The 14,824-nt window shown below is 41.8% G+C and overlaps 1 protein-coding gene across 11 annotated transcripts in view; it reads right to left on the bottom strand.

Moving 5' to 3' along the window:
- The window catches only part of LOC143222564 (TIMELESS-interacting protein), a 44,493-nt gene that overhangs the window by 26,096 nt on the left and 3,573 nt on the right, over positions 1 to 14,824 (bottom strand). The window contains exon 2 of one of the 11 annotated variants that reach the window (XM_076449214.1): positions 12,373 to 12,569. The exons of the other annotated variants lie outside the window; for them this stretch is intronic. The gene's annotated coding sequence lies outside the window, so the exon portion shown is untranslated. The remainder of the gene's footprint in view (positions 1 to 12,372; positions 12,570 to 14,824) is intronic. 11 annotated transcript variants of the gene reach the window in all.

Below are 14,824 nucleotides of genomic sequence, written 5' to 3'. Positions count from 1 at the left end.
CTGTGGAATCTGCAATGTTATCCAAGGACAGACCCAATTCATCCAATTGCGCCTAAATGCGAAGGCCAAACGGAGCAATGGCAGATCGTCTGTTCTGAAAATGTACGGCACACTGAAGAAGAAAACACATTCCCAGGTGGGATGCTTTGTAAAGGAATGAAGTTTCAAAGAATATTGTAAAGATAGTTGCAAACGGCGAAGGTGCAGAGAAGGTTCATGAGATTCAACTTATAAGCTTTGAACTGGAGAGGTATGGAAAGCCCCAGTGCAAAGTCGAAGTCCTTCGGTAATGAATGGGGTCCAGCATCTTTAAGGCTGAGGGTCTGGCAGAGCCACAGACCACTGATCCATAGTCGAGTTTTGATCAAATAAGAGCACGATATACCTTTAACATTGAACATCGATCTGCTCCCCAACTGGTAGAAGAGAGGACACAGAGGATGTTCAGTGCTCTTGCGCATTTAACCCGAAGCTGCTTTATGTGTGGTATAAAGGTCAGCTTAAGGTCAAAGATAAGCCCCAAGAACTTGGTCTCAGGGACCACTGGCAGCAAAAATTCACGGATATGAAGTTCAGGATCAGGGTGAATAACCCGTTGGCAGCAAAAGTGCATGCATACGGTTTTAGAGAGAGAGAAATTAAAGCCGTTCGCCGTAGTCCACTTCAGTACACGATTGAGGGCAGTTTGTAGTTGCCGCTCAATATATCTCATGTTCGACGACTGACATGAGATGTGAAAGTCGTCGACATACAGCCCATTCACAATAGTGAGAGGGAGTTGTTCAGTGATGGCATTTATCTTTATACTGAAGAGTGTGACACTCAAAACACACCCTTGAGGGTCTCCAAGTTCCTGTACAAAAGAACGGGAAATTGTCGAACCGACACGAACTTGGAATCTCCTGTCCATTAAAATTTTTTAAATAAACATAGGTAAATGGCCACGTAACCCATATGTATGGAGGTCTCGCAAAACGCCATACCTCCATGTCGTGTCATAAGCCTTCTCAATGTCAAAGAATATTGATACAAAATGTTGGTGTTTGAGAAGGGCTTCTCTGATTGATGTTTCAAGACGAATTAGGTGGTCTGTGGTGGAGTGCTGTTGTCGGAACCCACACTGGGTGGGCAAGAGGAGGTTGTTTGATTCGAGGAACCAAACAAGGCGAGCATTAACCATCCTTTCTAAAGTCTTACAGAGACAGCTCGTCAAAGCAATTGGACGGTAGTTTGAAGGAATCTTGGGATTTTTCCCTGGCTTAGAGAAAGGTAAAATAATAGCCTTGCACCAGACATAAAAAAAAACCATTCTCCTGCCAGATCCGGTTAAAGACAATCAGAAGGACATCAAGAGAGGCAGGAGATAGATGGTGCAGCATGTCATAATGAACATCATCAGGTCCAACAGATGTACTGGCAGACCAATGAAGGGCCATTTTCAGTTCCACCAGTGTAAAGAGACAATTATAGTCAAAGAAACAGTCAGTCCGAAAGGAAAGAGGTGAACGCTCCAACCGAGTCTTGATGGCCAAGAAGGTGGATGAACAAGCAGAAGTGCTAGATACCCAGCAAAAGCTTTCACCTAGAGTATCAGCGATGCTCCGGACATCAGCCACCTCCTGACCATCAGAGAGTAAGATCAAGAGGGAGACAGAATTGTAGTGCCCATTAACCTTTCAAATCCTGTCCCATATGATCTTGGAACTGGTGGTAGAAGATATGCTAGTGGCGAACTTAATCCAAGATTCCTTCTGGCTTTGACGTTTTACCCACCTAGCATGTGCACGGGCCCGTTGAAAAGCGACGTGGTTTGAAAGTGTGGGATATCGACAAAAAGTATCCCAGGGCCATTTTTGAGCCTTCCGTGCTAAGTGGCAAGCAGAATTCCACCAGGGACAAGAATATCGTGGAAAACGTGTCAAGGTTTTAGGAATACACTGAGCAGCTGCTTGTATAATACAGCCAGTTACCGCTGCCACACAGTCGTCTATTGATGGCTGATTTACGATGGCAGGATCAAGTTCTGCGAGAGCAGTGAAAGTGGACCAATCTGCCTGATCCAGCTTCCACCGGGGCACGCGGGTAGGGTGGCATCGACCACAGCCAGTCTCTCTTAAAAGGATAGGAAAATGATCACTGCCTAGTGGATTACTGTCAACCCTCCATGAAAAATGAGAGAATAATGAAGGGGAGCAAACTGAGAGATCAATAGCGATAAAGGACTGACTAGGTGCATGAAAATAAGTGGAAGAACCAGTATTGAAAAGAGAACGATTGTGATCAAAGAGCATATGCTCTACAGAGCAACCCCTCCTATCAACAGCAGCACTTCCCCAGAGGGGATGAAGTCCATTAAAGTCCCCCAAGATCAGAAAGGGAGATGGCAACTGTTGAACGAGAGCATCAAGGTCTGATTGATCATATGTCTCTCCACGTGACAGGTAGAGAGAACAAACAGTGATGGTATGACCCAAGGAAACACAGATGACAACAACCTCCAAGGGTATGTTGAGTGACAAAGACAGGATGGACACATGCAGATCAACCAACAGTGCCACCCCTCCATGTATTCGTCCATCACACAGCCTGTCATTTCTGTACAGAGAAAACTGCCGAATGGCGACTGTATCAGCAGGTTTGAGAAATGTTTCTTGTAAGGAAAGAAACAGGATGGTAGGAAGCAATCACTGTTTTGATATCATCCAGATTAGAACGTAAACCTCGACAGTTCCATTGTATCAAGGTGGCCATTTTTAATGATGGGTAGGTGAAGTGGCTGGAGAACCCTTCTGTTTAGAACCACGTCTTTTTTCCTTACTGTCCTTAGTCGGAGGAGGTCTATCAACCTCCATGGATCCTGCCCTGGGTCGAGTGGGCAGGACTTTGTTATTGGAAGGGGATTTCAGTGACTGAGAATGTGAACGAACAATTGTTTTGCCTCTTGGGGTGGGAGAAAAAAATGTATCAGAAGAAATGCCTGTATTTGAAAATGAAGGATGTGGATCTTGAGGTTTCTTGGAATGTATGGGAGGAACAGAGATGAGTGTGGAAGTCGATTCAACCTTTTTAACCATGGAGGTCAAAAGGCTTTTCATTTGTTTTGAAAACGATTCTCTTGGAGGCACAGAGAGATCTGTCTGCACTCCCACTGTAATTGTTGAATGAAATGCAGCAGCATATGTCCGAGATGGAGTGGGGGGCAGCAATTTCCGAGCCTCAGGATAACTAATGTTATGTGTCGTTTTCAAACGCTGCACCTCTTTTTCCTCCAACCATTTTGGGCAAGAACAAAAGTAGGAGGGGTGAGAACCATTGCAGTTGATGCAATGTCGGTCCATGTCACATTCATAGGCATCGTCGTCCTTGCCCCCACAATGAGCACATGTCAGGGAACCACGACATGATGTCTTTGAGTGGCTGAATCTTTGACATTGGAAACATCGGAGAGGGTTTGGAAATGAGATAACGTGCCTTGATGGTGGCAGGTGCACGTGATGAAGTAAATGTCAAAACAAGGGTATTTGTTGGCAGTGTAACTCCATCTTTGCGAGTGGAGATGCGTCTCACTGCAGAAACTCCGTGAGTGAAGAGACCAGCGAGAATCTCTGACTCGGGGACGTTCTTCAAATCCCTCTCAACAATAACTCCTCTTGAAGAATTCAAAGTAGCATGAGGTGTAACCTCAATAGGTATATCCCCGATTACCTTTGAATTCAAGGGGAGTTCACTGTGTTGGGATGTGGATGTTTCAACCAATAATGTCTCCAGATCAAAGCTTCTTTACTGATTTTGGAGAGCCAGCAAGTTCCTCTAGTCCCTTCTGAATAAAAAAGGGGGACAATTGCCCTAAAGGTTTTTCTGAAAGAGAATGTAATATAAGAAAATGAGGTATGTATGTTACAGATGTTGAAGATTGCTGTCTTCAAGATGTGGTTGCTTACCCATTGACTGTTTTTTCGCCATTTTATTTAAATATTTTGAAGGAGGATCCATAGGAAAAAAAAAAAAAAATTGGTACCCACTGATCCCACCCACCATGGAGCCCTACGAGGGGATGCACTACAAAGTCATGCAAGGACAATGCAGCAACGCCAGGGTTTCGTGAGCACTATACCCAAACACCAGCATCAGGCACAATGTCCACAACATCCGTTAAGAACTTCCAACACTGGTACTTGGTTGACTCTAGCCCAAGTGGACCAGCCGACTGACACAAGGGGGGCCACCCAAAGGCCGCCCGTCTACAGGAATTCAAGGCCAAAGAGGTGTGTTAGGGTTGGACCCTCAACCACCAGGATCCTCTCCTCCCCTTCATGGGTCACCACGCACGGCAAACACGTGGGTGGATGTTTAGATCCCAGGGAAGGTAACCAGACAGAACAGAACCTTCCCTGGGAGGTCCCCTCACCACGTACAGGAATCCACACCAAGGGGGGTTTTATTTGGAAAAGCTTGTTTTCACGATGCTCACTCCAAACCAACTGCTAACTAGCACAGAGCCGAGCCTTAAATACAGGTTTGGAATAGGCACAGCAGACAGATTTAGCTGCAAGGTTAGCAAGCCTGTTCCTGCAAATACCAACGTAGCTTAGTATCCAGAAAAATTGGATAGAAGTACATGTTAAAGAAAAATGGGTCAGTCACATTTGAATATCAGTGAAAACAGAGTGAGAACTAAGGTGAAGTGATTCCAAGGCCAGTAGAAAACTATGAGAGTCAGTATAAATAGTGCAATTTTATTACTGCTTAGCTTCTATGTGATCCAGGCCAAGAGAAATGTTGTACAGTTCAGGAGTGAACACAAAAACTGTAGAGGGGGATTCTGCATGCAATCTCTGAACCACAACAAACCATGGCAGAGCCCACAGAGTCTGTGATTTCAAACCATCTGTATAAATAGGAATGGAAGAATGGTTTGAAAGATGTTCACAGCAAATAAAAGATAGTATTTCCCATTGGGAGCATTTTATTTTCTCAAATGACGTAAAGATAGATCACATTTGGGGACTATAAGAAGCCATGGTGGGATGGGGTGACCAGTGGATATAGCTATGTTATCCAAGAACAGACCCAATTCATCCAACTGCTCCTGAAAACAAAGGCCGAAAGGAGCAATGGCAGGTTGTCTGTTCTGAAAAATCATGGCCCACCAAGGAAGGAAAACACAACCCCAGGTGGCATACTGTGGTAAAGAACAAAGTTTTGAAGCATACATTATAGCCAGTTGCAAACAACAGAGGTGTAGAGGAGATTCATAAGATTCTGCATATTAGCTCTGAACTGGAGAAGAGCCAAAGTTCCTGATGATCAATGGGATCCAGCACCTTCAAGGCCAAAGCCCTAGTAGAGCCATAGACCAGTGACCCATAGTCTCGTTTAGATCCAATAAGAGCACAATATATCTTCAGCACAGAACATCGATCCTTTCCCCAAGTGGTGGAAGAGAGAGCAAGGAGGATGTTCAGTGCTCTTGTTCATTTTACCCATAGCTGCTTGATGTGTGAGATAAAAGTCAGCTCGTGGTCAGAAATAAGCCCCAAGAACCATGTTTCTCAGAACGGCTGGTATGGGTATTAGCACTTTTACTGATAAGGAGAGAATAATGTTTTGACCTAGAAAGGTCAACACATTGTTTGCTCCTTATCAGTAAATGTGGGTCTTAATTCAAGTGAGTCTCTCGTCATCAAGAATTATTCCAAACACTTTGTCTCGGGGGACCACAGGTAGCACAACTTAACCAATATGGAGTTCAGGATCAGGATGAATATTCCACTGGCAGCAAAAGTGCACGCAAATGGTTTCAGAGCGAGAGAAGTTAAAACTGTAAGCTGCCTCTCAATATATGTCATGTTCGACAACTGACATGAGATGTGAGAGTCGTCAACATAGAGCCTGTTTGCAACAGTAAGAGGGAATTGTTCAGTGATGGCATTAATCTTTATAACTGAAAAGTGTGACACTCAAAATACAGCCCTGAGAAACTCCAAGTTCTTGTAGAAAAGAACAGGAAAGTATCGAACCCACATGAGCTTGGAATTGCCCGTCCATTAAAAATAAACAAAAATAAGTAAATGACCACGTAACTCTTATAAATGGTAGTCTCCCAAAATGTCACACCTCCATGTAGTATCATAAGTCTTCTCAATGTCAAAGAATATTGATGCAAGATGTTGTCATTTGAGGAAGGCTTCTTTGATTGGCATTTCAATTTGAATCAGGTGGTCCATGGTGGAGCTCTGTTCCTGAAACCCACACTGGGTGGGTGAGAGTAGGTTGTTTGATTCGAGCATTAACCATCCTCTCTAAGGTCTTCCAAAGACAGCTCAAAGTAACTGGATGGTAGTTTGATGGAATCTTTGGATCCTTCCTAAACTTAGAAAAAAGATAGGACAATAGCCTGGCACCAAGCATAAGGAAAACATTCTCCTGCCAGATCGAGTTAAAAACAACCAAAAGAATAGCAAGGGGATAGATGGTGCAGCATTTCACAGTGTACATCATCAGGTCTGACCAATGAAGGACCAGTATGAGTTCCACCAGTGTAAAGGGACAATTACAATCACAGAGAATATCAGCTCAAAAGGAAACGGGTAATCTCTCTCTACCGGAGTCTTAAAGACTGAGAAGGTGGAGAATGAAGTAGAAGTTCTAGATACCTGGTAAAAGCTTTCACCTAGAATATTTGTGATGCTCCAGATATCAGCTACTTCCTGGCCATCAAAGAGCAAGATCGAAAGGGGTACAGAATTATATTGCCCAATGACCCATCAAATCTTGTCCCATATGTCTTTAAAACTGGTGGTAGAAGATATGCTGGTTGTGAACTTAATCCAAGATTCCTTCTAGCATTGACGTCTTACCCACCATGCATGTGAATGGACCTGCTGGAAAGTGATGCAGTGCGAGAGTGTGAGATACCTACTAAAAGTATTCCAGGCCCTTTTTTTGAGCCTTCCATGCCATGTGACAAGTAGTATTCTACCACAGATGAGGATATTGTGCTAAACATGTTGAGGATTTTAGGAATACATTGAGCAGCTGCCAATATATTATACAATCAGTTACTGCTGCCACACAGTCATTTATTGATGGCAGTATCAAGTTCTGCAAGAGCAGTGAATGAGGGCCAGTTTGCATTATCCAGCTTCTACCGGGGCACACGGGTCGAGTGGCATTGACCACAACCAGTCTTTCTCGAAATTATAGGAAAATGATCACTGCCTCATGGGTTATTGTCAACCCTTCATGAAAAGTGGGAGAATAGTGAAGGGGAACAAACTGAGCGATCAATAGCAGTAAAGTACTGACTACGTGCATGAAAATAAGCATAAGAACCACTATTGAAAAGAGATAGGATGTGATCAGAGGTATGCTCCACAGAGTGACCCCTCCTATCAATATTAACACTACTCCTGAGGGGATAAAGTCCCCCAGGATTAAAAGGCAACTGTTCGATGAAAGCATCAAGGTCTGATTGATCATAGGTAACAGGAAGACAGAACAAACAGTGATAGTATGACTGAAGGAAACAAGAATGGCTATGGCCTCCAAAGGTGAGTTGAGTGGCAAAGACAGGGTGGGAACATGCTAATCAACTAACAGTGCTGCCCCTCCATACACTCATCCATCACACAGCCTATCATTTCTGTACAAAGAAAACTGACAAAAGGTAATGATATGGCAGGTTTCAGAAATGTTTCCTGTAAGGAAAGACATAGAGGATGGTAGGAATCAATAAGTGCTTTGATGTCATCCAGATTAGAACGTAGCCCTTGACAGTTTCATTGTATCAAGGTGGCTATTTTTATTTATATGTAGGTGAATTGGGTGGATTACCCTTCTGTTTATGACTACGTCTTCTTTCTCTAGTCTTTATTCGAGGGAGGTCTGTCAATCTCCATGGATCATGCCCTGGGTCGATTGGGCAGGTCTTTCTTGTTGAAAGAGGATTCCAGTGACTGAGAACATGAACAAATGATCGTTTCCCATCTTGGGGTGGGAGATGTATGCAATCAAATGCCCTTACCCAGAACCAAAGAAAATAGATCTTGGGGTTTTTGCTGAAATGCATGTTAGGGACAGAGATGGGTGTTGATGTTGATTCATCAACTTTTTTATCCATGAAGGTCAAGACTTTTCATTTGGTTTGAGAACAATTCATTCAGAGGCACAGAGAGATACCTCTGCACTCCCACTGTAGTATTGGAACAAAGTGCAGCAGCGTATGTCTGAGATGATGTGGTGGACAGCAGCTTTCAAGCCTCAGGGTTAGTATTGTTTGAATCATTTTCAAATGCTGCATCTCTTTTTCTTCCAACCATTTGGTGCAAGAACAAAAGCAGGCAGGTGAGAACTATTGCACCTGATGAAATGAGGGTCCGTTTCACACTCATATGCATCGTAGTCCTTGCCACCACATCGAGCACATGTCAAAGAACCATGACATGACAAACTGCTGACACTGGAAACATTGGAGAGGGTTTGGAATGTATGGCCGTATCTTACAATTAAGATAACCTGCCTTCATGGTGGCAAATGGATTTGGTGATGTAACTGTCAGAATGAGGACATTGATTGGCATCATAATTCCATCTTTCTGAGTGGAGATACACCTCACTGCAGAAAGTCCTTGGGTAGACAAACCAACGAGAATCTTTGACTCGAGGATGTTCTTCAAATCCCTCTCAACAATAACTGCTCATAACAAATTCAAAGTAGCATGAGACGTAACCTCAATAGATATATCCTTAACCGCCTTTGAATGCAAGAGGAGTTCAGTGTTAAGATGTGGATGTTTTCACCAAAGTGAAACTTCTTTACTGACTTTGGAGAGCCAGTAAGTTCCTCTAGACCCTTCTGAATGAAAAATGGAGACATCTACCCTAAAAGTGTGTCTGAAAGAGAACATACGACAAAAAAATAAGGTACAAGTATTACAGATGTTGGAGATGTGGTCGACTACCTATGGACTATTTTTTTGCTATTTTATTTAAGTTTTTATTTGGGATATCTATAATAAAAAAGAATACTTTGGTACCCACTGACCCCACTCACCATGGAGCCCTACAAAGAAACACAGTACAATGCCAAACAAGAACACTGCAGCAGTGCCAGGGTTTCATGACACTATACCCAAACACCAGAATCAGATACAGTTTCCATAACACCTGTTGAGAACATCCAAAACTGGTACTTGGTTGACTCTAGTCCAAATGAACAAGCTGACTTATCCAAGTGAGGCCACTCCAAGGCTGCCCATCTACAGGAATTCAAGGCCAAAGTGGTGTGTTAGGATTGGACCCTCAACCACCAGGATCCTCTCCTCCCTTTCATGGATCACCACACACAGCAAATACATGAGTGGATGTTTAGATCCTAGAGGAGGTAAACTAAAAGAACAGAACCTTCCCTGGGAGGTCCCCTCACCATGTACAAGAATCTACACTAAGGGGAACAGTCTCAGAATAAGATACAGTGACAAATAATAAAAAGAACAGGACAGAAACAACCCTCTTTGCCTCCATTGTGACCAACAACATAGAAGGGGTACAGACAATGGAGGAATACAGACAACCATAAACCTATATGAGGACTTGCATTGATGGGTTCTTCTGTAAATCCAATACCCAGCCATGAGTAACTGACATCTAGGTAGAGGTAGAATGAGGGCTCCCAGTCAAAGGGGTGAAATAGAATTTAAGACATCACTCATTTCCAAGTGCACATTGCACATTGGAGGATAGCACATCATCTACACCAGCAGAACACTGTTGTTCTAGTATGTAGTGAATGGTTATCATTGTATGAAACCCATTCAAGAGGGTGTCTCCACAGCTAATCATTCTAGCAGCTTGTAACTGGAAATTAGTAAATACTCCCATACTCCACTAGAAGAAGAGGGGGGTGACAACACAGATGAGAGTCCAGAGAATGTCATGATCTGAAACAATGCAATGAAAAACCATGAAATACTATTTTGAAAAGCAGACCCTAATGATTTATCCAACACAAGGTATGGCAGCTAGCTATCCACTTCTGTTTTTTTATCCATGCAGTCCATCAGTGGCATGGTCCAGAATGGGCAAGTTTATGAGGCAATTATGTCAGAGGTTATTCATCTACAGGCAATCTTGTGGAACACCCCATCTCAACAGTGAGTACTACAAGGCCATGGAAAATAAAGCACAAATCTATATGATCGTACAGTGCAGATTTGAAGTTGAGGAATGCTTTGTCAGGCACCACTTGCCACAAAGAAGGATTCATATAATGACTAAACAAAGCAAAAACCCCTGAAAGGAAAAGAACAAATATAAATTTGCCCAGTCAAACATGCACAGAAGCCTATGGAACAGTCACATATGCAAAAATAAAACTTCAATATGGTGAAAATAAATGGTAGGTGAAAATATCAGGTGTACTCCAAATGATCAACTGTAAAATTTCCTCCATTGGCTGATGAAGTCAAGATGTAAGGGAAAGGATGAAGGGTTGAATTTGATGAGAAGACACCTGGAGCAAATTTAAAAAGGAAGAAGACAAAGAGAAATAAGCCAATCAAATCAAAAGTTCAACTCAACTGGTGAGGATAGAAGAGTAAAGATCCCAAACAGAGGAAGACTGCCAAGGGATAGAGTCAGGAACAGGTACCACAGAAACTCTGAGACAGGTTCCTTTGATTGTGAAGAGCCCAATGAAGGGATTGGCTTTGCTTAAAACTGAGAGGGACCAGTGACAATAATGAAGACCACATTCCAAAAGCAGTAGAACCTTGCAAGCAGAAAGTGAGATAGCTGAAAGGGTGTGCCAAACTAACAGTTCCATGGAACAAAATCATAGACAAGGCTGAGCCCAGTTGAGATGAGTATTGAAAAAGACACAGAACTGGATGATGTATTGGGTAGTCTGAAGAAAGGACATCTCCAACTTAATTAACCAACCCACCTGAGCTGCCACTAGAAGGAACTGACAAGCATAGCTGGCTGACACCAGTCATTCATATAATGGTGGAATTGTAACCACAGAGCATGAAGATAGTAAGCAAAAGGTCCAACTACCTGACAGAAAACATAAGAAACAGAAGCAAACCCAAAGGGTAGGATGTGAAACTGATAAAGCAATCTGTGATGTATGAACTGAAGATACAAACAAGAAATGTGTAGATGAGCATTAATGACATCCATCTTGGTCCTCCATAAGCTCAGAGAAAATGCCTACTGTAGGGTGAAGAATGACTCGACAGTAAAATGGGGAAGTTGAATTAAGCAACTGAGGAAAAATAAATTGGTTACAGGCCTCCAGGACCTGGTTTTCTTGTGAATAACAGAGTCTGGAATAAAAACCTGGTGAAAGATATTTAACAGGTGCAATAACCTGCTGAGATTATAGTTCTTGAACCACCTCAGACAGACAGTTGATCCTGAAATTCAGAGGCAGAGGGAATGAAATGAGTATAGGAGACATGGGAGGTAGGGAAAAAACAGAATCAGGAATCCTTTTGATAAAAGTTCAAGAACACAATGATTCTTGGTAAAAGAACACTATCGAGATAAAGAAAATCGGCATGATGAACTCCCACCTTACCAAACCCAGTGGGTACTTACTAATAGTGTTAGCAATGTAATATGTGTCATAAAAGAAAAAAAGTGATGAGATACCCAAGAAGAAGGGACAGGAAATAGTAACAGATGTCATAATACACTCAGACCGAGACAAATGGGCAACAAGATTGAAAAGAGTAGACTGTTGTCGTACTGATACAGTTAGTGATTCAAAAAACTCAAGAGCTCATGTCAACTGCAGAGATGGGGCTATAAGTAAATCCTGAAAATAAGATGATGGTAAATGGACTTGAATTAAGGTTGCATCACTACCTAGGTCACAACAATAGAGAAACCATGTATGTAAAGCCAGAGTCAAAGATTATAAATGAGCCACTGTGGAGAATAGAAGTGAGAGGATATCTTCAGAAAAACTCTCTATTTTCTTAGGTGTGTGGAGAGCCTCAGAGAGGAGATGAATGGTAGAGAGATACTGTAAAAGAATTGTAAAGGTAAGATAATGGTGAGAAAACTGGGCATGGGTAAGACTTACAGGAAATTCAAGGGCCACACTCCAAATAGACAAAATGACACCTAACAACTGCTAGTCCAGAAAAGGATATTCTGTACAATGATATACAAGAGCAAAGTGATCCAAAGCCTGTGGGTAGCGAAGCATGATAATCTTGTCACTCAACTGTGAGGTAAGTCGGTCAACATGTACCAATATGTGAGGAAAGGTAAATACCAAATAGGGATAAAAAGACTGATCATGTAGCAAGAAAAGGCATGGTTCACAGGAAATAGAGGAAAGGGATAAAACGTCACATACCCAAGAAATGAAATCCAAAAACACCGTATTCGGCCTCACTGACTCTTCAAAGCAGGGAATGGGAAGACATGGCAGAAACAGGAGATAAAAATCAGTGATCCAGTCTTCATCTGCCAGAACAAGCTCAGCTTATTCCAGAGAAAGTGGGTGGGGGCAAGATTTCAAGATAGAAGTTGATCCATTTAATGTTCAATATCCTGGCAAATACACATGGATAAAAGCACTATCATTATGAATAAATAGCAGAGGCACAGGAATAACTATAAGACATCTTTAATGAACTTTTCAGAATTACACGTTCCATTTTCAGCAACTCTACTAAAATAATAAATTGAACAATATTCATTATAGAAAAAAAAAACTATTTGAATAAAGCAAAGGAGAATGGGGTTCAATTTTTATTGAGACTTGGATTTTTATTCATAATATGTAGACTTTTTTTTTTATCAACAGTTTATCAGTATGTCAATAAGTTAGAATTAAAAAGTTTTCTTGCTAAGAAAAAACTCCATTGAGTGATATTCAAGTATGTTGCAAATTCCTATCAAAACTTATTACTTCTTACCTTGGAAAACAGACTTATTGTTAAAAGCCAATTCAACAAACTACTCATGTCTTTTAATGTCCAGATTACACTGCATACTTTCTTCAAACCATCATTTCGTATTGGTAGTTTTTTTAGAACCAAAGATGCTTTACCTTAACTCTTACGTTTAAAGGTCATATACAAATGTAGAATTTGTAGTTGTAAAGCAGGGGTGTGCAACAGGCGGCCCGCGGGCCACAACCCGGCCCGCCAAGCCATTTAGTGTGGCCCTAGTTGTTGTAATCTAACCATGTGGCCTGATCTGTAATCCAACGCAAATGGAATATTTTTAAAAGCATCGATCCTACGGGATTCCCAGGCTTCGACTCGACAAACTTCTAAAATTATCTTTGCTAGAGAGGAGCAGGCCGAATTCGATTGGTCGGCCTCCTTAGGGCATGAATAGGTGACGTGCACTAGCACTATTGTCTACGACTCAACGTCATGTCCTGAACCTCGCCTTCGCCCGCTGGCGACAATTTTCCCTAACCTCTGCTGTCCGTCATTCATTATTGGTGAAACTTTTATTACCTTTTACAGTTACTACAAGAGATTGAAGGTAAATTGATTATTATTTAGCATATTGTTGTGACTTTACTGAATTTAATAAAATTTTTGCTTTCAGATGCATCTGATTCTATGTACAGTGTGACCTCGTTATTCGCGGGGTTACGTTCTTTACCCTCCCGCGAACAGCGAAAAACCGCGAATATTGGACGCAGTTTTAAAACGTATATGTATGCGATTATATACTATATGAAATGCTTCCCAAACACTAATGATACTTATACTCATTGATGCAGTAATAATGTAGCAATATTGCATACTGTTAAGTATTTCACTAAATTGTACCGTGCGTTACCGGGCTGTGCTTTGCCGTTTGCGTTGTTGGGGAAGCTGAGGCAATCAGCCAATAGCAGTCCAATCTTGTTTGGTGAAGACGACAATTGATAAAACGGCTTGATTGAGTAAATACAACAGAAATCTCCTCGAAAAGCCCTTTCAGTCTCTGTGACCTACAAAACGCAGTTCGCGCATAACTCGCGAATATGCGGGGCCGCGAATGGCGAACCGCGAATAGGCGAGGTCACACTGTATTTTGCTATTCTCAATTAATTTAAGTACCGGAAGGCTATGATCGGGATGCCAATTTAGAAACATGTGTTTCTGTCCATAAGAGGTTCCATGTGTAAATAAATTCTATGTTTTTTTCTACTTTGCTAGTTTCGTGAGAATAATTTTTGTTTTGATTTCAGGGCTAGTAAAATGTCAGCAGTTAAGAAACGAAAAATTGATGATGAGGGAAGGTTATTCAACAGTGAATGGTGCACAAAATATCTTGTTGTCCCACATAATCAAGGTGTTGTCTGCCTCGTCTGTCAAACTACAATTGCAGTCATGAAAGAGTACAATATTAAGCGACATTACGCAACTAAGCACTCCTCCCAGTTTGATGAAATTGTTGGTCAGGCACGAAAGGACAAAATTGAACATTTAAAACATCCATTGAAAAGCAACAAGGTGTTTTACCACTTTCAAGAAAAATTCAGAACTGGTGACAAAACTGAGTTTTAAGCTTTGTGAATGTATGGCAGAAAAGGGAAAGCCTTTCAGTGATGGAGAATTTATTAAAATTGTTTAACAATATTCACAGAATATGCATGTCCAGAGAAAAATATTTGGTGGAGCAAACTAGCCTTTCCGCTTTACTGTCTCATGGGACAAAAGATCTTTCAGAGGACATCAAAGAAACTTTGAAAGAGAGATTGAATTGTGTGAAGCTTTCAGTCTGGCTTTGGATGAAAGCACCGATATCAATGACACATCCCAACTTGTCATTTTCATCAGAGCTGTTACTGCAGGCTT

This window comes from Tachypleus tridentatus, chromosome 8 (genome assembly GCF_004210375.1).
Source record: "Tachypleus tridentatus isolate NWPU-2018 chromosome 8, ASM421037v1, whole genome shotgun sequence".
NCBI lineage: Eukaryota > Metazoa > Arthropoda > Merostomata > Xiphosura > Limulidae > Tachypleus > Tachypleus tridentatus.
Note: the sequence above shows the minus strand (reverse complement) of the source record. Positions and strands in the feature narration are given on the sequence as shown.